This window comes from Bubalus bubalis, chromosome 4 (assembly GCF_019923935.1).
Source record: "Bubalus bubalis isolate 160015118507 breed Murrah chromosome 4, NDDB_SH_1, whole genome shotgun sequence".
Lineage (NCBI taxonomy): Eukaryota > Metazoa > Chordata > Mammalia > Artiodactyla > Bovidae > Bubalus > Bubalus bubalis.
The window spans coordinates 162,144,661-162,170,404 of record NC_059160.1 but is presented as its reverse complement, the minus strand read 5'-3'; the positions used below and the strand labels follow the sequence as shown (position 1 = coordinate 162,170,404).

The 25,744-nt window shown below is 44.8% G+C and overlaps 1 protein-coding gene across 7 annotated transcripts in view; it reads right to left on the bottom strand.

Annotated features, from left to right (window-relative positions):
• Positions 1-24,646, bottom strand: part of WDFY4 (WDFY family member 4) — a 257,299-nt gene extending 232,653 nt beyond the window's left edge. For 4 of the 7 annotated variants that reach the window (XM_044942406.2, XM_044942408.2, XM_044942409.2 and 1 more), the window contains exon 1: positions 24,435-24,636. The gene's annotated coding sequence lies outside the window, so the exon portion shown is untranslated. Of the gene's footprint in view, positions 1-23,298; positions 23,434-24,434 lie in introns of those variants that run through there. The other 3 variants (XM_044942412.2, XM_044942411.2, XM_044942407.2) reach the window with 3 other exon arrangements.
• Between the last annotated feature and the right edge of the window lie 1,098 nt (positions 24,647-25,744).

The following is a 25,744-nucleotide window of genomic DNA, read 5'->3' as shown; positions in this document are numbered from 1 at the left end:
TTAGGAGTGTTTAAATCCAAACCCCTCAGATGGCTCTCTAACTCGCCTGACAAGTTTACCCGGACACCTACAGCTATGCATACGATTGTTTACTGTCTCCCAGCCTCCAGAGGCACGGGAAGCTTAAGATATTCAAATAGCTTAGAGCCTCTCAGAGAATTAGAAACTGTCAGAATAAAACTAGTAAAAGATTTCATTGATGAGCCAATGTTTGTTGCCAAGTTTTCACATCCCCTGAATTGTATCCTTGAATGTGCATTAATTAATATATTTGGTATGTAGAAAAAATAAGTAGTGGCCTTGGTGTTAGTAACTTTAGACCCTTAAGGGAGTAAATTCTTTCCTTTGTAAACCCATTACACATCCACCCTATAGGAACGTACTCTTATCTTCGGAAGATGGCGCCAAACCTTAAAATAATTACTCTTAGAGAAAATAAGTCTTTGTTGATAAGTCCTTGTCAAGAGTCATAAAATGTTAATAGGCCTCTGGCCAGAAGATGATGTAAATCACCTAAACCATTTGTATACGATAAATCTGCAGGAAAGAAACCCTGGTTTTTGATAAGCATCAAAGACTGCTGATTTGCATCCCCTATTATCCTCTATGTGTAACTTAGGGTATAAAAGCCCCTGTTGAAAATAAAGCTATGGGCCTTGCTCACCAACGCTTGGTCTCCCCATGTCATTCTTCCCTTTAACTTCCAGCTGAGTGTCCATCTGGAGCGCGGATATCCTCTGCGACCATTTATTTGCCTGGGCTTCTAAGACCCACTTGAGAAGGTGTCTAAGGTGGGGCACCTTCCGCTATTCGAGAGGGCGCCTGCAGCCTCCGTGGTCAGAGCTAACCTGGTGTCATGGGTTATATTGATTTTCCGCATAAACCAAGCCACTCAGCTTCTTTTCTCCACTGAATTTTCCTACTGAGCTATCCTCATTCTATTACTCTTTATTATCTCTAACTAACATTTGAATAGGTCGCTTAGCCGTCTCTCCTTCGAATACCCTGGATTAGCCGGGGCTGGACCTCGGCAGGTGGCGCCCGAGACAGGTTTTTCGAAGGTAAGCTCCCCAAAGCAATTAGGGTCATCAGCCCTACTGCTCCCCCGTTCTCGGAACAACTGAGTCATCAGCTCTTTTGTTCCCCCATGGAGCAGTTTGGGTCATCAGCCCTACTGCTCCTCCCTCGGAACAGTTTGGGTCATCAGCCTACTGCTCCTCCCTCGGAACAATCTGGGTCATCAGCCCTATTGTCCTTCCAGTGTTCGGGACGGCTAGGACCCCACTCAAGGGTGCCGCAGACCCCCCCTGTAGGATAGACAGGGCGAGAGGAGTGGGAAGTGTTGAAAGTGTTAAAGTGTTAGACTTAGAGAGAGAAAACAGTTTCTGAAGTTAAAAGGCCAAAGAAAAGCCTGATCTTTTGATAGCTAAAAGCAAAATCTTTTACTATACTTAATTTTATGACATGGGTAACACTGAATCAAATGAAAGACAGCTCTTTATAGGAGTAATCTTACAGTTATTAAATAAAAGAGGAATCAAAGGTTAAAAATCTGCCATTCAATCATTTTTTTCATTTGTACAAGAGCACTGTCCCTGGTTCCCAGACGAAGGCTCTGTTAACTTAGATGTCTGGGAAAAAGTAGGAAAACAGCTAAAAACTTACCATGCCGAACATGGCTCAGAAAATGTCCCTAATGACGCTTTTTCCTTATGGAACATCATTAGAGATGTCTTAGACCCTGCCCCCGATTCAGAAAAAGTACATCTTAAAGGGGATAGTGAAGAAAATGCTGTAGCTAAACCTGCCCCTGAATCTAAAAAAGTAACCTTTAAAGAGGAAAATGAGGTCAAAACTGTAGTTAAGCCTCAGGAAAATGAGAAAAATGAAGACCCACCTGACTATCGGCAACTAAGAAAAATGTTAGCAGCCATGACTACTCAGGAACAACTTAAAGTTAGGGATGAGAAACAAGATCAGCCTTCCCCAAAAGAAAAAGAGAATTTAGGCGAGATAATAGCTAAATATCTCTCTGATGGAGATCGGCATCTCTTAAACAATGATGCCCCAAAAGGCCTAAGAGAAACTTCCCCTGTCAGGCCATCAGCTCCAAAGAGCTTAAGGGAAACGTCTCCCATCAGGCCATATGCCCCTAGGGATTTCCAAGAGACCTTCTCAGTTAATCCATATGTAACCTCTGGATACCAAACAGTTCAAAGAGCTCCAGAGTACAGAGCAGAGAATGTGGAACCTATGCCATTGCCACCTCCTCCCATACCTCCTCCCATACCACCTCCCATACCACCTCCCATACCAAGCCATACAGGTCCTATTAAACCTGCATTATTGCTGCCACCTCCCTATCGAAGTGGGAAAATTCCAAAATCGATCCCACGGAGACGGGCCTTTTCTGCCCCTGGTGAGAAATTCGATCCCCAACTTCAGGCTTGTTTCCCTTTAATTTTTGACAATGATGAAAGAGAACAAAAGGCTATCGACTGGGAGCCTGTTTCTTTTCAACTGGTAAAAGAACTTAAAAATGCATGTATTTCATATGGGCCTAAAGCCCCATATACGATGCAGCTAGTAGAAAATTTAGCAGGCCAATGCTTAACACCTCGAGAATAGAAATCAATTGCTAGGGCCTGCCTGTCCGGAGGACATTTTATACTTTGGAAATCTGAATATGATGATCTCGCTCGTATATATGCTTTTTCTAACCAAAATGGGGACTTTAAACATATCACTGAAGCTATATTACTTGGACAGACCGACTACCCCTCATATGACGAACAGATGAAATTAGATAGGACTGCTATACAACAGGTGGCTGATTGTGCCTTTACTGCCTGGCGGTCATTGCCTGATGGTAAGGCATCAGGTGCCGCTCTATCTGATATTAAACAAAAGTCAGAAGAGCCATTTGAAGACTTTGTCTCACGACTTTCAGAAGCTGTCCAGAGAATAATTTCTGATTCTGAGGCAGCTAAACTGTTAACAAAACACTTGGCCTTTGAAAATGCTAATTCTACCTGCCAGGCTATACTGCGTCCTGTTAGAAGAAGTGGATCTTTAATTGATTATATGAAACAGTGTGCAGATGTAGGACCGTCAATGCTACAGGGTGTTGCGATAGCTGCAGCGATAAAAGGAAATACTTATCAGCAGGCAGTCCAATCTTTTTTTACTAACAAAAATAAGCCATCACAAGATGATCCCAATAACCAAGGCAGGAATGCATTCCCTGGAACTTGTTTTTCCTGTGGCCAGAAGGGACACACTTTTCATGACTGCCCTCAAAGAACACCCGGTTCTTATCTGCCTAATCCAGCCCAACAGTCTGTGTCTGCTCTGCAAAACCCTGCTCCCCTGCCCATTAATCCTAGGTCTCTTTGCCCTCGCTGCCAGAGAGGATATCACTGGGCAAGGGACTGTAGGTCAAGATTTCATAGAAACGGAGCCTTTTTAGGCCCCGACCAGCAGTCGGGAAACGGGTTGAGGGGCCAGCCCCAGGCCCCGACAACGATTGGGGCAGCCTCACTGAACCCATTCATTCCCTTCGTCCCGTCACAGAGCTCATCAGAGCAACCCCAGGCAGCGCAGGACTGGACCTCAGTTCCACCACCTCAACAATATTAACACCAGATAGCCCCACTGTAAAAATCCCTACAGGAGTTAAAGGCCCGTTACCAACAGGCCTGGTAGGAATTATACTAGGCAGAAGTTCCTTAGCTATACAAGGTCTTACAATTATTCCCGGAGTAATTGACTCAGATTACACAGGAGAAATTCATATAATGATTTCACCCCCGACTAAAACTTTTCAAATACATCAGGGACAGAGAATAGCCCAACTTTTACTTTTGCCGTATTATAATGCAATTGGGCAAACAGCCACCCAAAATGAAAGACAGGACAAAGGATTTGGGTCTAGTGACATGGTTTTTTGGGTAACAGAAATTACTAAAAAGCGTCCTATGAAATCTATTCTTGTCAGTGGCAAGTCTATTGAAGGGTTATTAGACACAGGAGCAGATGTTTCCTGTATTTCTGGGAAAGATTGGCCCAATTCCTGGCCCACACATACTACTGCAAATAACATAGTGGGCAACGGGAGAGCTCCTACAGTAGCTCAAAGTGCAAAAATTTTAGACTGGCAATTTGATGATACCCGTGGAACATTCCAACCGTATGTGATTCCTTCCCTGCCCTTCTCACTGTGGGGGAGAGATGTGCTGTCTCAAATGGGCATGTTACTTTTTAGCCCTGATGATAAAGTAACTTTTCAAATGCTACAAATGGGCTATGACCCTTCAAAAGGATTAGGTAAACAACAGACAGGAATAATTGAACCAATTTGCCCGGCTCCTCAAAAGTTCCGTACTGGATTAGGGTATCCAAATTTTTGATGGAGGCCATTGTTTTTGCTGCCGACCCCATTACATGGAAATCTCAAGACCCGGTGTGGGTAGAACAATGGCCTCTGACTAAAGAAAAACTTCTGGCAGCCAAAGCGTTAATTTCTGAACAACTAGAATTGGGACATATTGAGCCCTCCAATAGCCCCTGGAATACTCCTATTTTTGTTATTAAGAAAAAATCTGGAAAGTGGCGACTTTTACAAGATTTAAGAGCTATTAATGCCACTATGGAAGACATGGGAGCCTTACAACCTGGGCTTCCTTCCCCAGTAGCCATCCCAGAAGGATATAATATTATTGTAATTGATTTACAAGACTGTTTTTTCACCATCCCCCTAAATGCTGAGGATAAAAAGCGATTTGCCTTTAGTTTACCAGCAGAAAATTTTAAACAGCCTCATTTAAGGTTTCAATGGAAAGTGTTGCCCCAGGGAATGAAAAATAGCCCTACTTTATGTCAAAAATTTGTTAATGCAGCTATAGAAAATATTAGGGCTAAATATGAACAACTGTATATGATTCACTATATGGATGATATTTTAATAGCTCACCCTGATAGAGCTCATTTGCAAACTGTCCTTCAAGATTTGACCCAGGCACTAACAGACAGAGGCTTAAAAATTGCCCCAGAAAAAATTCAAGTCAATCCGCCCATAACTTACTTAGGACGGGTTATCAATTCAGAAACTGTGACTCATGCCCCATTAAAATTGAGAAAAGATCACCTTGTTACTTTAAATGATTATCAAAAACTTTTAGGCGACATTAATTGGATCAGACCTTATTTAAAATTAACCACTGCTGAATTAAAGCCTCTTTTTAACATTTTACGTGGGGATCCTGATCCAACTTCTAAGAGACAATTAACTGTTGAGGCTCAGGAGGCCTTAGAAAAGGTGGAAGCAGCTTTATCTGATAGCTATGTTAAAAGAGTTAATTTACAAACAAATAGGCAATTCCTCTGCCTAGCTACTCCAACAGCACCTACGGGAGTTTTATGGCAAAACGGCCCCCTGGAATGGGTCCATCTCCCCGCCCAGCCTAAAAAAGTAGTGGCCTCTTATCCAGGACTGATAGCTACATTGATATTGAAAGGGAGAAAACGTAGCATTGAATTGTTTGGTAAAGAACCAGCAGAAATTGTAATTCCATATAATAAAGAACAACTTGATGCTCTTCTAATGTTTGATGAGGATTGGCAGATTGCTATAGGAAATTATTTTGGTCAAATTCTGCATCATTTACCTTCACATGTTTTGCTAAATTTTATGTCTAAACACCCGGTTATTTTCCCTGTTAGATGTAAATACTCTCCCATCTCTGATGCTCAAATGGTTTTTACTGACGGGTCTGCTAATGGCAGAGCTTCTATAGTTACAAAAGATCAGCGTAAAGTTTTACATACGCAGGAAACTTCGGCCCAGAGAGCTGAACTCAGAGCTGTTATAGAGGCTTTTGTTATGTTTGCAGAGGAGGAATTTAACCTTTACTCTGATTCTCAGTATGTGGTCAGGCTGTTTCCACACATTGAGACTGCGGTCCTGCCTGAGAACAAAACTGCAATATTTCACTTGTTAACTAAACTGCAGCAGCAAATTTGGAAACGAAGCCGAGCATATTTTATTGGCCACATTCGGGCTCATTCTGGATTGCCTGGACCTTTAAATGCCTTAAATGACCTGGCAGATTCACTAACTAAGGTCACAGTGGCTTCTGCTTTTGAAGAAGCCCGAGCTTCTCATTCACTCCACCATCAAAATGCTACTGCGCTAAGATATCAATTTCAGATTCCTCGAGAATCTGCTCGGGAGATTGTTCGTTCCTGTTCTCATTGTCCCACTACTGTAAATAGTTTACCTATGGGAGTTAACCCTCGCGGTCTTAAACCTAATGCGCTCTGGCAGATGGATGTAACTCACATCTCTTCATTTGCAAAATTGTCTTTTGTTCATGTAACAGTAGATACCTTTTCTCATGTTATTATTGCAACTGCTCGCACAGGGGAAGCAGTTAAAGATGTAATACAACATCTTTTTACTTGTTTCTCATATATGGGTCTGCCAAAAGCCTTGAAAACTGATAATGCTCCTGCTTACACATCTAAGTCTTTTCAAGAATTTTGTCTAAAGTTTCAAATTAAACAACACAGGCATCCCTTATAATCCACAAGGACAAGCCATTGTGGAAAGAGCACATCAAACGTTAAAAACCCAAATTCAAAAACTAAAAGAAGGGGAGTTTAAATATAGTTCTCCCCATCACCTCTTGCAACATGCTCTTTTTGTAATAAATATTTTAAATACTGATTCAGCTGGAATGACTGCAATGCTTCGCCATTGGTGCCCGGAGCAACTGAATGCAAAACCATTAGTTAAATGGAAGGACCTCCTTTCCGGACAATGGAAAGGTCCCGACCCATTGTTAACCAGCGGTCGAGGATATGCTTGTATTTTTCCACAGGACGCAGATTCTCCAATTTGGGTTCCAGATAGATTAATTCGCCATGTCTCAGCCTCTCGGATACCGGGTTTCACGGCCGCCGCGACCCCGAAAGAGGAAAGGGCCTCCTCTGCCTTCGCTCCCCACGCCAGCACGGGAAACACCACTGACATCGGAGCAACTGACATCAGGGATCCCGGATGAGCAGGGAATGGATCCGCCCACCAAACAGATGTCTCAACTTCACATACAGGATATCGCTCCCCCCGATCCTTTGTCTCACAAGAGGGGGTCAGGCCGCCTGACTCAGGCGACCCGGAATGCCTCCATACCTACTTGGGGACAAATAAAAACACTCTGCCATCAGGCACGGGGAATAACCTCTTTGCAGGGCTCTCCAACCTCCCCCGAGAAGATGTTTATTGCTATGCTTGCCTTATTATCTTGCCAGATAAGCACCTCCTCCCCTGCTTCTGAAAAGTATTGGGCCTACTTCCCAGATCCTCCAACCTTTCAAGTTGTTACCTGGAACAATGACCCCCTACGGGTCCACACAAACCAGCCTCAGTTACTGGGAGGGTCATATACTTCTTATACCACAGACGAATATCCTATTAATTTCTATTTTACCTTCAGGGGATTAGCAGACGACCTTCCTGTTTGCTTTAACTTTCCCAGTGATATAGAAAGCTTTATTATTCCCCCTAAAGAAGGCTGTGTCAGAGCCTCTAAAAAGGCAGTTCTGACTCATTCTCCAGCCTCAGGTATTGAACATAGAGGGCGTCTAGCGCTTTGGGTCTTACAGGCTCGTATGCCCGGGGCCCTTGATCCCCACGAATTTATATTCCATAGACCCCCTCCTGGATATCCAAGTTGTTATAATACTGAGCCTTCAGATGCCGTATGGAACACCATAGATGATCGTACAGGGTATCCGATTTGAAAATCTTGTACTTATCATTTAAGAGCTGATTATAGAATACCGGGAAGAGGGAATTACATGATTCAAGACTGGAGTAACTCAGACCTAGGTAGGAGCCCATTGCCCCTTGATGACTTTCCCAGCAGATTTTATAATTGGAAGAAAGATTTTATTTCCTGGCCATTAAGCATTACTAGATGGCATAATAATCGATTTGTGTCACCCATATTGTCTTATACTACTAAGAACAAAACTTCTTGGCAACCAGAAATTTGGAGGGCCCTTGCTGCCACTGCTCCCATTTCCTTATTCCGTCCAAATAGCAATTCTACTTATTCTGTTTTAGCTTGTGTACCCTCACCTTATGTTTTTCTCTTTACTAATGACTCCAAAAGATTAAATGTACACATGAATTATTCAGGTGGACCTAATATAGTAACTTGTGAACAATGTATGCTTTCATCTTGTTTGACCCCCCAATATAATGTTTGTTCTTTTGTTGTGTTGAAACGCCCACCCTATCTCATGATACCTGTGTCTGTGCATTCTTATTGGTATGATAATTACGGTTTGGCTGTATTACAACAACTGCAGGATTTAATGCGAACCCGACGGTTTGTGGGCTTACTTATCTTGGGAATAGCAGCTTTGATAAGTGCAATCACTTCTGTTACTGTGGCAGCAATATCATTGACTCAACAAGTACATACTGCTCAATATGTTGATTCTATGTCCAAAAATGTTTCTTTAGCATTGGCAACACAGGAAGCTATAGACAGGAAGTTAGAAATGAGGGTAGACGCCCTAGAGGAAGCAGTAATACATATTGGGACTGAATTGCAGGCTTTAAAGGTGAAAATGGCATTGTCCTGTCATGCTGACTATCGGTGGATATGTGTAACACCCCTGAAAGTAAATGAGACAGATTTTGAATGGGAAAAGATTAAAAACCATATTTCAGGTATCTGGAACAGCTCTGACATTGGTCTAGACTTAGGGAAACTTCACAATCAAATAGCAACCATGGAACACTCCCGATTAGATTTTACTGCTGCTGGAACAGCAAATGATTTCTTCCATACTTTCTCTAACTACATTTCAGGAAAAAATATGCTGTCTACCTTCCATAGCTATGCTACGGTGGCTGTTTTAATTCTGCTTCTCATAATCATTCTTCCTTGTATTGTCAGGATTCTTCGGCAGAGCATTCAGAGGCTCGCGACTGAGCTACATCTGGCTGTTTTAAGAAATAAAAAAGGGGGAGATGCCGGGAGCTGGCGAGAGACATTCCACTCGTGACAAAGGTCATGAGGAAGGAGGCTCGGCATACGCAAAGGCGGGATCGAGCCTCGGGAGTGCCCCCGGATATTCTCGAGCATCTACCCCCCAAAAAACCAGAGTCTGCCTACTTTATTGCTTTGTGCTCTCACCTCTGACTTTACTGGGGGCTGTCCCCCACCACCCTCTCACTCTCTCTGTCAAAGAGTTAACTTACAGCTCCAATTAATAAAGTTCCTGGGCAATTAGGAGTGTTTAAATCCAAACCCCTCAGATGGCTCTCTAACTCGCCTGACAAGTTTACCCGGACACCTACAGCTATGCATATGACTGTTTACAGTCTCCCAGCCTCCAGAGGCACGGGAAGCTTAAGATATTCAAATAGCTTAGAGCCTCTCAGAGAATTAGAAACTGTCAGAATAAAACTAGTAAAAGATTTCATTGATGAGCCAATGTTTGTTGCCAAGTTTTCACATCCCCTGAATTGTATCCTTGAATGTGCATTAATTAATATATTTGGTATGTAGAAAAAATAAGTAGTGGCCTTGGTGTTAGTAACTTTAGACCCTTAAGGGAGTAAATTCTTTCCTTTGTAAACCCATTACACATCCACCCTATAGGAACGTACTCTTATCTTCGGAAGATGGCGCCAAACCTTAAAATAATTACTCTTAGAGAAAATAAGTCTTTGTTGATAAGTCCTTGTCAAGAGTCATAAAATGTTAATAGGCCTCTGGCCAGAAGATGATGTAAATCACCTAAACCATTTGTATACGATAAATCTGCAGGAAAGAAACCCTGGTTTTTGATAAGCATCAAAGACTGCTGATTTTGCATCCCCTATTATCCTCTATGTGTAACTTAGGGTATAAAAGCCCCTGTTGAAAATAAAGCTATGGGCCTTGCTCACCAACGCTTGGTCTCCCCATGTCATTCTTCCCTTTAACTTCTAGCTGAGTGTCCATCTGGAGCGTGGATGTCCTCTGCGACCATTTATTTGCCTGGGCTTCTAAGACCCACTCGAGAAGGTGTCTAAGGTGGGGCACCTTCCGCTATTCGAGAGGGCGCCTGCGGCCTCCGTGGTCAGAGCTAACCTGGTGTCACGGGTTATATTGATTTTCCGCGTAAACCAAGCCACTCAGCTTCTTTTCTCCACTGAATTTTCCTACTGAGCTATCCTCATTCTATTCCTCTTTATTATATCTAATTAACATTTGAATAGGTCGCCTAGCCGTCTCTCCTTCGAAGACCCTGGATCAGCCGGGGCTGGACCCCGGCAAGTAACAGTAGCCAGAACCCTACACACTGCCTTACCTCATTTATATGCCACTCTGGAAAAGGCAAAATTACAAGTACAGAAGATAGATCAGTTCTTGCCAGGGATTTCAGATCAGAGGGTGGCTCCAAAGGGCAACGGGAACGTCTGGGGTGGGAGAGTCCTATATCTTGACCTCGGGGGTGGTCACACAACTAAGTATGTGTGTCCAAAGGGCACACTGCAAGGGGCAAGATGTTGTGTAAAAACCACAAGTCCATCAAACTGACATGAAAAATACATATGTGGAAGTGTTCTGTTCAGTTCAGTTCAGTCGCTCAGTCGTGTTCGACTCTTTGTGACCCCATGGACTGCAGCACGCCAGGCTTCCCTGTCCATCACCAACTCCCAGAGCTTACTCAAACTCATGTCCATCGAGTCAGTGAGGCCATCCAACCATCTCATCCTCTGTCGTCCCCTTCTCCTCCCACCTTTAATCTTTCCCAGCAACAGGGTCTTTTCAAGTGAGTCCGTTCTTCGCATCAGGTGGCCAAAGTATTGGAGTTTCAGCTTCAGCATCAGTCCTTTCAATGAATATTCAGGACTGGTTTCCTTTAGGATGGACTGGTTTAATCTCCTTGCAGTCCAAGGGACTCTCAAGAGTCTTCTCCAACACCACAGTTCAAAAGCATCAATTCTTCCGTGCTCAGCTTTCTTTATAGTCCAACTCTCACATCCATACAAGACTACTGGAAAAATCATAGCTTTGACTAGACAGCTTCAGCAATACATGAACCATGAACTTCCAGATGTTTAAGCTGGTTTTAGAAAAGGCAGAGGAACCAGAGATCAAATTGCCAACATCAGCTGGATCATCAAAAAAGCAAAAGAGTTCCAGAAAAACATCTATTTCTGCTTTATTGACTATGCCAAAGCCTTTGACTGTGTGGATCACAATAAACTGTTGAAAATTCTGAAAGAGATGGGAATACCAGACCACCAGACCTGCCTCTTGAGAAATCTGTATGCAGGTCAGGAAGCAACAGTTAGAACTGGACATGGAACAACAGACTGATTCCAAATAGGAAAAGGAGTATGTCAAGGCTCTGTATTGTTACCCTGCTTATTTAACTTATATGCAGAGTACATCATGAGAAATGCTGGACTGAAGGAAGCACAAGCTGGAATCAAGATTGTCGGGAGAAATATCAATAACCTCAGATATGCAGATGACACCACCCTTATGGCAGAAAGTGAAGAACTAAAGAGCCCCTTGATGAAAGTGAAAGAGGAGAGTGAAAAAGTTGGCTTAAAGCTTAACATTCAGAAGACTAAGATCATGGCATCTGGTCCCATCACTTCATGGCAAATAGATGGGGAAACAGTGGAAACAGTGGCTGACTTTATTTTTCTGGGCTCCAAAATCACTGCAGATGGTGACTGCAGCCATGAAATTAAAGATGCTTACTCCTTGGAAGGACAGTTATGACAAACCTAGACAATATATTAAAAAGCAGAGACATTACTTTGCCAACAAAGGTCCATCTAGTCAAGGCTATGGTTTTTCCAGTAGTCATGTATGGACATGAGAGTTGGACTATACAGAAAGCTGAGCACTGAAGAATTTGATGCTTTTGAACTGTGGTGTTGGAGAAGGCTCTTGAGGGTTCCTTGGACTGCAAGGAGATACAACCAGTCCATCCTAAAGGAGGTCATTCCTGAGTGTTCATTGGAAGGACTGATGTTGAAGCTGAAACTCCAATATTTTGGCCACCTGATGTGAAGAGCTGATTCATTTGAAAAGACCCTGATGCTGGGAAAGACTGAGGGCAGGAGAAGAAGGGGATGACAGAGGATGAGATAGTTGGATGGCATCACTGACTCAATGTACATGAGTTTGGGTAAACTCCAGGAGTTGGTGATAGACAGGGAGCCCTGGCATGCTGCGGTCCATGGGGTCGCAAAGAGTCGGACATGACTGAGTGACTGAACTGAACTGAACTGAACTGAGAGGGACCTTTGTTGGCAAAGTAATGCCTCTACTTTTTAATATGCTATCTAGATTGGTCATAACTTTTCTTCCAAGAAGCAAGCATCTTTTAATTTCATGACTGCACTCACCATCTGCAGTGATTTTAGAGCCCAAAATAATAAATATGGAGGTAGAAGGAGCACCAATAGAGAAGCTAGAGGCTAAGGGTTTAGACCCCTCACCTGCTCCTCCTACTGAGGCTGCTACTCAAAGAGGGTTTCACCAGCATCCCAATCTGATGTGCACAAACCAGATTAAAGAGCCTGACCAGGACCCTGGGCTCCCCAAGCTCCATGAGAGCAACAGACAAGTCTCCAGACAGTAGAGGGCTGAATCAGGCATGATGGGAAAATCATGCTTCAGCCGAGTTCTAGTGGCTGACACAGATGTGGAGTTCCAAATAATAGATCTTAAACGTCTAGAAAGGGAGAACACAGTAAGGTGAATCTAGAATGGTTATTCCTAGCTAGCATAAGCCAGGCTTGGAACAGGGAAAGACAAGAGAAAAGATGATCTCGCAGCAAGGACTAGCAATCACCTTGGTGTGGCCCCCACCCTGTCCACTTAGCAAGAGTCCCCACCTCCTACATCAGCCAAGGGTGAAGAGTACCAGCAGGTGGGAAACAGCAGAGCCATGGGCCCTATCTCCTGCGTCATATGACTCAAGAAGAGAAGGAGGCCACTCAGGTTATTTCCAGAAGTTCAAGAATTCCCCTGAAGACTAAGATGGGGACTTGATTGGCAGGAATCAGGCAAGTGGGGCGACACCTCCCATGGCTCTCAACACTTCCTTTTTTTGATTCCACTCCGTGCACTCCTGGCCAGCACACACCTCTGTGGTTTTTGCAACAGCAATAAAATATAGGAACTCACAGTTTGCTGGGGAAGGGACCCAGTTTTATATCTCGGTATGTGTACTGACTTCCACATTGCCAAAAACGGCCAGGGAGCAGTTCCCCTGGCCATACCCTCAATGTTTAGCTGCGACTGAGTAATCACGGTCAACACAAAGATGTGGGCTGGTGAACAAGCAGCCCAGTTGCTGTAACTGGAGCCTCCTCAGTGAGGGAGTTTATCTGTGGCTTGACTTCCACTGGAACGTAAGGAGATGCTGCCTAAGTAAGAATGGCCGTAACTGAATGAGCATCTAACAGGCCATCAGAGTTCCCTAATCTTAGAAAATTTGTAAAGGAACTATTATTATGTCCATTATACAGATAGGGAGGGCAAGACTCCAAGAAAAACAGGTAACTTATCTGAAATCAAACTGCTAATAAGTGTTAGAATCAAAGTCAAATGCAGACTTTTTTTATTCCAAAGTCCTCACCTCCTTTCATCACTCTAGCTTGGCTTGACACAGTAGCTAACAGTGTTAAAAGCAGACCTCAGGGGCACCTCAGGGACTAGCTGGACACTCTTACTGCCAACACTGCAGGGGTGCTTTGGCTGGTCTTGCAGAGTTGCCACTGACCCTTGGGCATAGGAGGTTTATCACCACACTGCCCTCTGGCCCCCTCACATTGCAGGTGAGCAAGCCCAGAAGAGGACCCTCTGGTTTTGCCATCTCCCCAGGGTAGAGCTGCTGTCTGGGAGCCACAGTTCCCGGGGTTCATTCGCCCTGGCACAAGGTGGGCACCCGCTGAGCAGTCACTCCTGGGCTGACACCAGCAGCGCGCCTCACCCCCAGGCTAGCCACCGGAGCTGCGGCTCCACTCAGCTTTCTCTGCATGCTGGCTTGTTTGACTGTTACACATACAAGAAGCAGAATCACCCCTGGTCCACACCCTGGTCCACCTCCCAATCAAGGACACACTGGGGAAGCAGACACAGTAGGGCAGGTGCTGGGCAGGGAGGTGCCTGGCTCTGGGGCACAGAAGAGGCTCATGGCCCAGCCCAGAGAGGGGTGTGGTGGTCTGGAAGGGCATCTCGGAATGGACTATACCTGGGATGGGCACTGAGGGGTAAGGTGGAGGTGGATCTGAGGCAAAGCAGATGGACACTCCAGGCAGCCCATGTGTTCAGGGATGTGGGTAGGGTTCAAGGCTGCATCACAGGGGGCAGGGATGGGGTAAGGGTGGACATGCACATGGCCCTCATCCCACGCAGTGTCATGGGGGGCCACGTGGGGCTCTCAGCAGAGAGCATCACAGATGGCACACAGAGACTGGCTTCTGGATGCCCCTCCCCCAAACCTGGTGGGGAAGAGGAGCTCCCCACAAGCTCAGAGCCTGTGGGGAACAGGAGGAGGGAGAAGGACGATACAATACAGTGTCTGAAATGCACCTTTGGAGCAGGAATCCAGCACTAAGGCTGCAGAGGGAAGGAGCTGGTATTGGTGAAGCTGGGAGAAGAGAGTGCTCACAGAAACAGAGTCTTGGGAGAGGGAGCATAAGGGAAGGAGGAGCAAGACTGCAACAGGCTGGAGAGAATTGTTCCTGGCAAGGGCACACAAAGGCACAAGAGACGAGAGACGTGAGGCTGAAACGTGGTGGTTTGTGCCACTGTGGGGGATGCAGGGTAGGAGTTGGGTGGAGAGTGTAGGCAGAGGCTGGGGCCCAAAGGTCTCTCGATCCTGAGCTGCCCCCATCCCATTCCTCACCCTCTGGACTCCCTGGGGGAGTGACATCTCTGGGGACTTTGCGGCATCCTTATTCTTCTCAGGCCACTTGTTCAGGTGAAAGAGATGAAAGATTTCCAGGATCGGTTAGCTCATACAATCGGCCTGTTTAGCTTATTAAATGTCAAGTATTATTTGGTCAGAAAATAAATACAAAAATAGCTCATTAAACTTTCAAACATACCTGGAGGTATGCATTCCTGACTTGTAAGAAATTAAGCATCTCTTAATTCTCATGGAATTAATTTAATAAAGAAATTCTTCCAAGGATTACACAAACAGATGGAAAGATATATACAACGTTCTTGGATTGGAAGTATCAATATTGCCAAAATGACTATAGTACCCAAGGCAATCTACAGATTCAATGCATGTGTGTGTGCTAAGTCACTTTCAGTTCAGTTCAGTTCAGTCACTCAGTCGTGTCCGACTCTTTGCGACCCCATGAATTGCAGCACGCCAGGCCTCCCTGTCCATCACCAACCCCCGGAGTTCACTTAAACTCATGTCCATTGAGTCAGTGATGCTATCCAGCCATCTCATCCTCTGGCGTCCCCTTCTCCTCCTGCCCCCAATCCCTCCCAGCATCAGAGTCTTTTCCAATGAGTCAGCTCTTCACATGAGGTGGCCAAAGTACTGAAGTTTCAGCTTCAACATCAGTTCCTCCAAAGAAATCCCAGGACTGAGTCATGTCCAACTCTTCGCAACCCCATGGACTGTAGCCCGTCAGGCTCCTCTGTCCATGGAATTTTCCAGACAAGAATACTGGAGTGGGTTGCCATTTCCTACTTCAGAGGATCTTCCCAACTCTGGGATTGAACCTACATCTCTTGCGTCTCCTGCATTGGCAGGTGAATTCTTTACCACTGTGCCACCTGGGAAGCAAACAGGAAGGTGCTGGCACAGGAACAGAAATATGGATAAATGGAACCCGATAGAAAGCCCAGAAACACACTCATGCACCTTTGGCCAATGCATCTGTGACAAAGGAAGCAAGGCTCCCCAATGCAGAAAAGAGAACCCACAGATGAAAGGGGCGCCTGAGAGGGAAAGTCACTGTGAGCAGGCATGACCTGTGGAGTCAGACAGGGTAAAAGTCCACAGTTTGTAATTCCCAGACCCATCATTCTCACTCAGGACCTTTTGCCTAGAACTGCTGCACTTTTCTCCTTGTGTTGACCTTATTCATGAACACGCTTTCTCCTACTCATTCCTGCATTTCCTCAATTTTAAATTTTTATCCATATAAAATGCCACACTTATTTAGTTCATGTTGGGGTGGTATTAAATACACACATCAAAAATGATACTATTCAGACATTTCAAATCGTGTGAGGAAAGACATTTTTCTGGGGAAGGACGTGGTATTGTAGCCAGGTTTGGGGAGAGGGGTCCCTTCCCACAAGGGGACGCAGTAGAATCACTCTTCAGGGTAACTGCCCTCCCACTCTCGCCCCAGGCCCAAGACGGAACCTTGGACCCATTTCAGTTCCCGTGATGTGGTAAATATGTCACTTATATAATGGAATGCTTCCGGGAGACAGGTGCATGCAAGGAAAAACTGAAGTGAAATAACAGACTGTGTGTTCCGATTTTTTAAGTTTCTTCTGAACGTCTGGATATTTGCCCACCTTCATTGTCCTGGTTCTTTTCTCCCCCTTCGCTCTACCCGAAGGCAGTGGCAGCCGCGCGCACAGCTGCTGAGCCCGCGCAGGACGCCCCGCACTCCGGCACCTGCGGAGGAGCTGCGTGCCTCCATCCTCCCCAACATGGGCTGCTGCGCCCTCTCCCATCACTGCCTTCCACCAGCTTCTAAAGGACGCAGCATGTTATTAGGCCCTGCCTTTAATCACTTGTCTCCCAGCTGCCCCATCCCTACTACCCCCGCCCCCGGGACCACCTGGTTTCTGCCCCTGGGCCACTCTCAACTTCATCTGGTCCACGCTCAGAGATCCGGGGAAAGCCCTGTGCGCTCACTGTAGCGTTTCAACATACTAACTTCTGACATACCCTGACCATCCTATAACAGTTTCTAAATGTGTGTGTTTCTGTTTTTCGTCTTTGACAGTACATCTCTTTTTTTGGTATTTTGTGCATATCCTTTAAAAAACTGACATTGGGCTGCTGCTGCTGCTGCTAAGTCGCTTCAGTGGTGTCCGACTCTGTGCGACCCCATAGACGGCAGCCCACCAGGCTCCCCCGTCCCTGGGATTCTCCAGGCAAGAACACTGGAGTGGGTTGCCATTTCCTTCTCCAATGCATGAGAGTGAAAAGTGAAAGTAAAGTCGCTCAGTCGTGTCCGACTCCCAGCGACCCCATGGACTGCAGCCCACCAGGCTCCTCTGTCCATGGGATTTTCCAGGCAAGAGTACTCGACTGGGGTGCCTTGGGGTGCTACTTGGGCTATATTCTTATTATTGAAAATACAAAAATCAACAAATGTTTCCTGCCCTTTTTTTGTATACTACTTTTCACATCCAAGCATATGTTACTTGTAATTGATGTACAAAGTCTTAATGCAGTAAGTGCCTGTCATCATACCACAAATATATTCTATGTTGCCCTTCTCCTTAAATTATGAGATTTAATAATGGAGAAGGATTCTTGGTAGATTCCCCATAACTGATTCTTTTACTCTCTATAAACAGGATGCTCAGGGCATCTCCACTGTTGCTGTGGGCAGGGCTGAGAGGAAAGATCCCCTCACAATCTTTTTGTCTGCTGTAAAGTATCTATGAAGATGAATTTTCAAAAGGATTAGCCATTGGCCAAGAAAGAAGAGCAGTTTTCCCACTTCTGCCATACAGTGACTACATCTTTCTAGAAGTGTTCCATCAGCTTTTTAGTGGTAGCTAATAAGCCTCTTGATGAAAGTGAAAGAGGAGAGTGAAAAAGTTGGCTTAAAGCTCAACATTCAGAAAACTAAGGTCATTGCATCTGGTCCCATCACTTCATGGGAAATAGATGGGGAAACAGTGGAAACAGTGTCAGACTTTATTTTGGGGGGCTCCAAAATCACTGCAGATGGTGACTGCCGCCATGAAATTAAAAGACACTTACTCCTTGGAAGGAAAATTATGACCAACCTAGACAGCATATTGAAAAGCAGAGACATTACTTTGCCAACAAAGGTCCATCTAGTCAAGGCTATGGTTTTTCCAGTGGTCATGTATGGATGTGAGAGTTGGACGGTGAAGAAAGCTGAGTGCCGAAGAATTGACGCTTTTGAGCTGTGGTGTTGGAAAAGACTCCTGAGAGTCCCTTGGACTGCAAGGAGATCCAACCAGTCCATTCTAAAGGAGATCAACCCTGGGTGTTCTTTGGAAGGAATGATACTAAAGCTGAAACTCCAATACTTTGGTCACCTCATGCGAAGAGTTGACTCATTGGAAAATACTCTGATGCTAGGAGGGATTGGGGACAGGAGGAAAAGGGGACGACAGAGGATGAGATGGCTGGATGGCATCACCGACTCAATGGATGTGAGTTTAAGTGAACTCCAGGGGTTGGTGATGGACAGGGAGGCCTGGCGTGCTGCAATTCATGGGGTCGCAAAGAGTCGGACACGACTGGGCGACTGAAATGAACTGAACTGAACTGAATGCAAAGTACACAGACTTTAACATCTGGTGGAACTAGGTTCAAATTCCAATCAAGGGATTCAATGCCTGAGGGTAAAGGACTTTGCCTCTCTGCGCCTCCGTTTTCTCATCTGTGAAATGGGAGTGATGAGGCTGATCTCACTGTGGGGGTCAAACGAGAATGCCAGTACCAGTGTCCTGCCCCATGTCGGGCTGACTGTAAGTGCGAAGTCCATTCTTCTTATCCTCCATACTTTCTCCTTGGAATTATCTAGATGAGGGACTTTCCACTTTTCTAATTTCCCATCCTTCTTGAACCATTTTCCTCATGAAAGTCTTAGCCATGAAACAAGAAGTATCATTTCTCTGAAGGGTGCTTCCCAGCAGAAATATAAAACCAACCACGAATTCAAGCCACATGTATAATTTTAAATTTGGGGGCAACCACATTTAAAAAGTAAAAATAAATAGGTTAAATTAATTAAATCTCTTTATTTAAATATATTTTTAAATATATTTTATTTAAGGCAATATATCCAAAGTATTATCATTTCAATGTTATCAATATTTTCAAGTAAAGATAGTCTATATTTCTTTTGTTGTTTGTTTTTAATATCTTTGAAATCCAAGGTGCATTTTATAACTTACAGCACATTTCAGCTCAGACTGGCCACTTTTCAGTGATGACTGCAGGCTATCATATTGGATAACATAGGTGTGGACTTTGAGACTTAAGTGTTTAACAGGTGTATGAAGGGCTTAGAAATGTTACCGAGAGACACTATTTCCCACGTAAAATGCAGGGGCATTTTGATAGTTTGCAGGGCCCTTGGAGGGAGACAACCAAAGTAAGGCCTTAGTTGTAAATAAAATGGATGTGGGCTCTACAGTGAGGCTCAAGGATCCCTGAGGTGCTCATCTTCCCCCTTTCTCTCCTGCACAAAATATCTCCCCTCCTGAAGCTCAGTCCCCTTAAAATCCAGTTCCTCTGATGAGTTTACCATTAACCCCTTTATCCAAAACTTTATTTGAAAGAAAACAAGACAGATTTTGTCCAGCACCTGTTCCCCTCAGGACTGAAGAGTAACAAATGAAAAGGGGAATTGAAACCAAGCAGGACCCTACAGGGCCCTCATGCATAAAGAAGACCCGCCATGTCCCTCATTTCTTCTTTATAGCAAGAAAAAAAGACTTTAGTCTCCTAAGGCTTCTGCGTGTTCCAAAAAGCACTTACGCAGTTAATGATTAGGAAAAGAGAGTCACAGGACGCCAAGCTCCCCTGCAGAGAAATAGATAACAGTCTGATGCATCTCTTTGAGTTGCTCTGTAGAAACTAAGGAACCCCCACCCACCCAGGTGAAGGATGGTAACCACATGCTGGGCATGTAGACCCCAGACTGGTTGGAACTAGAAAGCTGATGACTGAGATGTTCAGAACATTACCCGTTACCTCACCGCCAGCCAATCAGAAGAAGGTTCATGAGCTGAACACATAGCCTACTACCCTCTCCCTTTGACCTTTGCCTTTAAAACCTTGTGCCCCAGCCAGCTGCTGCTGCTGCTAAGTCACGTCAGTCGTGTCCGACTCTGTGCAACCCCATAGACGCCAACCCAACAGGCTCCCCCGTCCCTGGGATTCTCCAGGCAAGAACACTGGAGTGGGTTGCCATTTCCTTCTCCAATGCATGAAAGTGAAAAGTGAAAGTGAAGTCGTTCAGTCATGTCTGACTCCTAGCGACCCCATGGACTGCAGCCTACCAGGCTCCTCTGTCCATGGGATTTTCCAGGCAAGAGTACTGGAGTGGGATGCCATTGCCTTCTCCAGCCCCAGCCAGCTAGCAAGATGAATTTGAAACAAGTCTAGAACTCCTATCTTCTGAGTCAGCGCCTCCTTGATGAATAAATCTTTCTCTGCACTAAACTCCAATGTTTGTTTGTTTGATGTAACAACAACCCCTCTCCCAAGTGGCCACGTGGCCTTGCTTTTCTACCAAAAGGCCACTTGAGGGAGAGGGTGCCAAGAGTTCATTTCTCCACTTGATGTCTAATAGGCATCTCCATCTTTATATGTTCAAATTGATATTCTGGAATAATCACCACCTTGCAAATATGTTCCTTGACAATTCAATTCTCTCTGTTGCTCTAGACTCATCTTTAATTTCTCTCTCCTACACCCAACACTTGCAACATTGTCAAATCTCTCTCAAAAAATATCCAGACTTTCACCACTCTCAGTTCACTTCAGTTCAGTCGCTCAGTCGTGTCCGACTCTCTGCGACCCCGTGAATCGCAGCACACCAGGCCTCCCTGTCCATCACCAACTCCCAGAGTTCACGCAGACTCACGTCCATCGAGTCAGTGATGCCATCCAGCCATCTCATCCTCTGTCGTCCCCTTCTCCTCCTGCCCCCAATCCCTCCCAGGATCAGAGTCTTTTCCGATGAGTCAACTCTTCGCATGAGGTGGCCAAAGTACTGGAGTTTCAGCTTTAGCATCACTGCTACTCATTATCTCTGTTACTATCACTTTGGGGCAAACCACGGTTACCTCCAGCCTGGGTTATAACAACAGCCTCTTAACTGATAATATTTCTTCTTCCTTTGTTACTCACAGAAGGTGGTTTTTCTTTAAGGCAGCATGTATCAGCAAGAGTCAAAAAAACATATTTTTGAAGACAAAGGCAATAATATAAAAATCAAACCAATTAGGAATAAATCTAGGCAAAGTATGCACTAATTTTATAAAAGAGACTAACCATATTCATAAATTGGCAGAGTCATTTTCATAAAGACATAACTTTTCTTCAAATTATATTTCTAATAAATCTGAACAGAACTTTTTTTGTTGAAACTGAGAAGCTGTTTCTAAAATTCATAAAATAAAGAAGGAAACAATATGTCAAGATAGAATGAAAGAATAAGAAAAAATGAGGAGACACTTTCCAGATAACAAAACTTATTATAAGCTTCTAGTTAATAATATTATTTAGTGTTGGCAAAGTGTAGAAAAACAAATAGACAGAGAGAGCCCAAGAACAGACCCCCTACACGTGCCAACTTGATTTACAACAGAGTTGTTATAGATTAGTGACTAAAGAATGGCCTTTCTGATTTATGGAGCTAACACTCTTGGTTATCCATATGGAAAGCACTATGTAAAATAAAACATTACCCACTACCTCACACCCTACAGAATAATCATTTCTAAGTAGGACTAAAGACTAAATATGAATGGAAAAAATATTTTTTAAATTTAATAATAAAAGAATAATTTTATGACTTTACAGTGGAGAGAATCTGTTAGATAATATACAAGTATATATCATAAAAGAACATTATGGGTAAATTAAGCTTGTTTGAAACTAAGAAATTCAATCATTAATAGAAATTACAAGTAACATAAGGAGACAAGGCACAAACAAGAGAGAAGTATTTACAATATACATGAATAACAAAGAATTAACATCAGAATATGTACTGCATTAGAGAAGACCAATAAGATAAAAGACAGATGACCCCATAGAGAAAAAGATTTGAACAGGAAAAAGAATTTAGAATGGGCAAGGAGGACATAAACAGATGACCAAACTTAGTATTTCAGAAAATGCAAATTTAAAACACAGAAGGCTTTTCATTTGCTCGGAATCGGTATAAAATTCCAACAAGATCAAATGTTGGTGAAGATGTAAAGCAAGAGAAACTTTTACATATTGCTGATGGGTGGGTAGTGCTACAATTGACTTGAAAGAGGTTTCACTATTATCCAATAAGGCTGAAGATTTATATACCCTACAACCCACCAACGCTACTTCTAGGATACGTACCCTAGAGAATTCTTGCACATGCACCGCAGGATATATGCACAAAGGAGACTCCCAGCAGTACTTACTGGTGCTGAGAGCACCAAGCAACTTATCATAGAAAAAAACAAACCCTAGGAGTGCCCAAGCGCCCACTGGCAGTATATTGGGAGAGTATACTGAGGTATATTCGTGTGTAACAGAATATTACCCAGCAATAAGAGAGCTTCCCAGGTGGTGCTAGGGGTAAAAGAACCCACCTGCCAGGGCAAGAGACATGAGTCGCAGTGACCCCTGGGGTCGGGAAGATCCCCTGGAGGAGGACGTAGAAAACCACTCCAGTCTCCTTGCCTGGAGAATCCCATGGACAGAGGATCCTGGCAGGCTGCAGTCCATGGGGGTCGCAAAGAGTCAGACACAGCTGAAGCGACTTAGCACATCCAGCAACAAACATGAATGCATTAAGACACATTCAATGATATGAAGAAATATCACTCTTCATTATTCAAATATTATCCAGACACATAATTTTGATGAAATTAGCAAACTTAAAAGGATATTTAATTACTATTGATAAAGTTCAAATCCATGAGAAAGCAAATAACATATTTTGCACTTTAAATATACAAGGTCGAATTGAAAGGAAAAGCAAAAGAACTATAAGCTCAAAATTGAGAGCAACAGTTTTCTCTGAAGAGACAGAGAAGGCTGGGCACACAGAAGGCTTCACAGATGCAGGTGCTCTTTGAAACAAAACCGAGGGGACGACGCACAGGGCCATCTTCTTTCCTTATAGCCTATATACGTCCTCTGAATTTTCCTATCTGCTCACTATTTCATGACTTTCCAAGTCTGAGGGACTACCGCCCAGGTCCTCACACTGGGCAGGAAGGCCCTCCTTGACCTGACCCCACCCCAGCCCTCTCTGGCCAGGTCACGTGGCGTATTCCTTACCCCTGTCTGCCACTCTGGCCTCCACCAGTCTTCCTCTGCACCTTGACCTTCTCGGGTCCCCCTGCCAAGAACACAGCTCAGAAATACACTTGGCTCAGGCCTTCCCTTCCTTCAGGCCTCCACTTAGAAGACACGTGCCTTCCTGAGCTTCTTGACCCCGACTCCCTACCCTCTGCTCTCCAACCCACTGGAGCCCGCAGCACCAAGCACCACCCACCCCTGACCAATGACCTAGCCGTCTTTAGCACGGCCTGGCAGGAAGTGGCTCTCCATAAATATTTGTTGACCAATTAAATTGACGACTATGCAGAAAATCATGTTAAAGTTGAAACTTTATGGAACAGGTAACACGTGAACTTCTTCGTTACCAGGTTAACTCCTCATGGTTCAGAGAGGTTGGGACAAAGAAGTGGTTGTGTGTTCTATAAGATGCAATTTTAGGTGGGAAGATTAGAGTTAATTCTTGAACCCCCGTGGTCCTGATGAGTCAAAAATACTGATGTTTCTAAGGTTTTAATGTGGTAAATCAGGTAAGGGAAGGACAGCCCCAAGGGGCGCCTACTTATTGTGGTTACCCCTAGGAGTGACCACAGGGCCAGGTAGGAACCATCTTTCTCGGTGACCAGTCTGAAGTGACCCCCACTGTTCAGCATCTTTCAGAGGCCCACACAGCAGGTGGACAGAGGAATCTCATGGCCAGCCCTCTCACTTCAAATTTGGCCCACACAGGCCCATATCCAGCCTCTCCTAGGTGTGGCAGATAATGTTCCTTAGCAGAGCCCTGAGAAAGGGCTTGACCTGAGGTAGGAGGGTGAGGAACAGTGCTGGAGCCTGGCCCAGCTCAGCAGAGCCCAACAGTGACAGACACCCCAACAGTAAGACATCCCAACAGTGGGACACCCCAGTAGACTCAGACATCGGAGGAGCCCGAAGCATATGTGCCGCCTGTCCCACACACACTTCCTGCTCCTCAGCTTATCCCCTCTCCCACATCCACAAACTCAGATCAGGTACTGTGGCCACATGCACTCCCAGCTCCGCTTTCCAGGAGGCAGCCCGTCGGCTTGACCTGGAAGACAGGACACACGTGCCCACTTCTAGGCCGGCCTGGGAAGGCCGAGGACAGGATTACCTACCTGGAGTGTATCCGTCAGGGCCTGCAGATGTCAGATGGCATGGGCGCCCCCATACCTCCCCCTCAGGCTTAGGGGAAGAGGACCCAGCTCAGAATCTTCAGTCTTTAACTGTGTTTCACTATGAATCACAGGGTTTCTGCTCATTTCCTGGAGAAAGCAGAAGTGGAGAGTCGGCAGATGCCTGACTCTGCCCACTTCCCAGCCATCAGCAGAGTTGCCTGAGTTCTGACTGGTGACTTGGGCCCTGCAGAAAGGCCACTTGGGGCAGTATGGTAAGCAGTGCTGGGTGGGGCCAAGGGTGAAAAGAGAAAGCTAGTAAGAGTAGACACAGAGCTCATTCAGCCCTGCGCTGTGGAGCTGGATTTTCCTCCTTTGCTTGGCCCCACTTCTCCTCTCTGAGCCTCTGGGAAAATAGAGATAATAATGGTGTTTCATGCTCATGCTTAGTCACTCAGCCATGCCTGAGTCTTTGCGATCCCATGGACAGAGGAGCCTGGAAGGATTCTCCAGGCAAGAATACTGGAGTGGGTTGCCATTTCTTTCTCCAAATAATAGTGTTTAGGTGAATTTAATTAGAAGTGTGTTTAGAATACATCTGTGGATATTGCATGAATTCATAATCTTCCTCCCTAAGGCCCAGAAGGAGCTTCTTACTTGGATTCCCTCCTCCTCCATCCTCAGGACTAACTTGGACCACCCATCAAGGGAGTCCTCAGATGACCAACAGTGAGTAACATTAAAGCGATGATGAAAGAAAAGCTTAAGTAGTAGAATAACATTCTCTAGGATTCAGCATCAAGACTCTTATTCCTTTTGGATTATTATGTTGAATCATTCCATATCATCTCTCCATAGCATCATCCATGTAGGACCAGCCAGTATGTCCATTCAAACACAATGTCTCTCTGAGCCACATGGGCAAAAGCAGTGGTCAGCATGAATGCCTGATCCTTAAAGCTACTCATCACCTGATCCTAGTTCACAACGAACTGACCATTTATGACCAACTATTAGTGAGGCAGCATCATCTTTTATGGGAGGCAAAAAGGCTGTGAGATGGGTTAAAAGAATGAAAAGATTTGTGGTAATATCTCAACTCTTGCCAGTAAAGAATTGACAGTAGGTAGTAACCAAACTCGGAGAAGGCAATGGCACCCCACTCCAGTACTCTTGCCTGGAAAATCCCATGGACGGAGGAGCCTGGTGGACTGCAGTCCATGGGGTCACTGAGGGTCAGACACGACTGAGCGACTTCACTTTCACTTTTCACTTTCATGCATTGGAGAAGGAAATGGCAACCCACTCCAGTG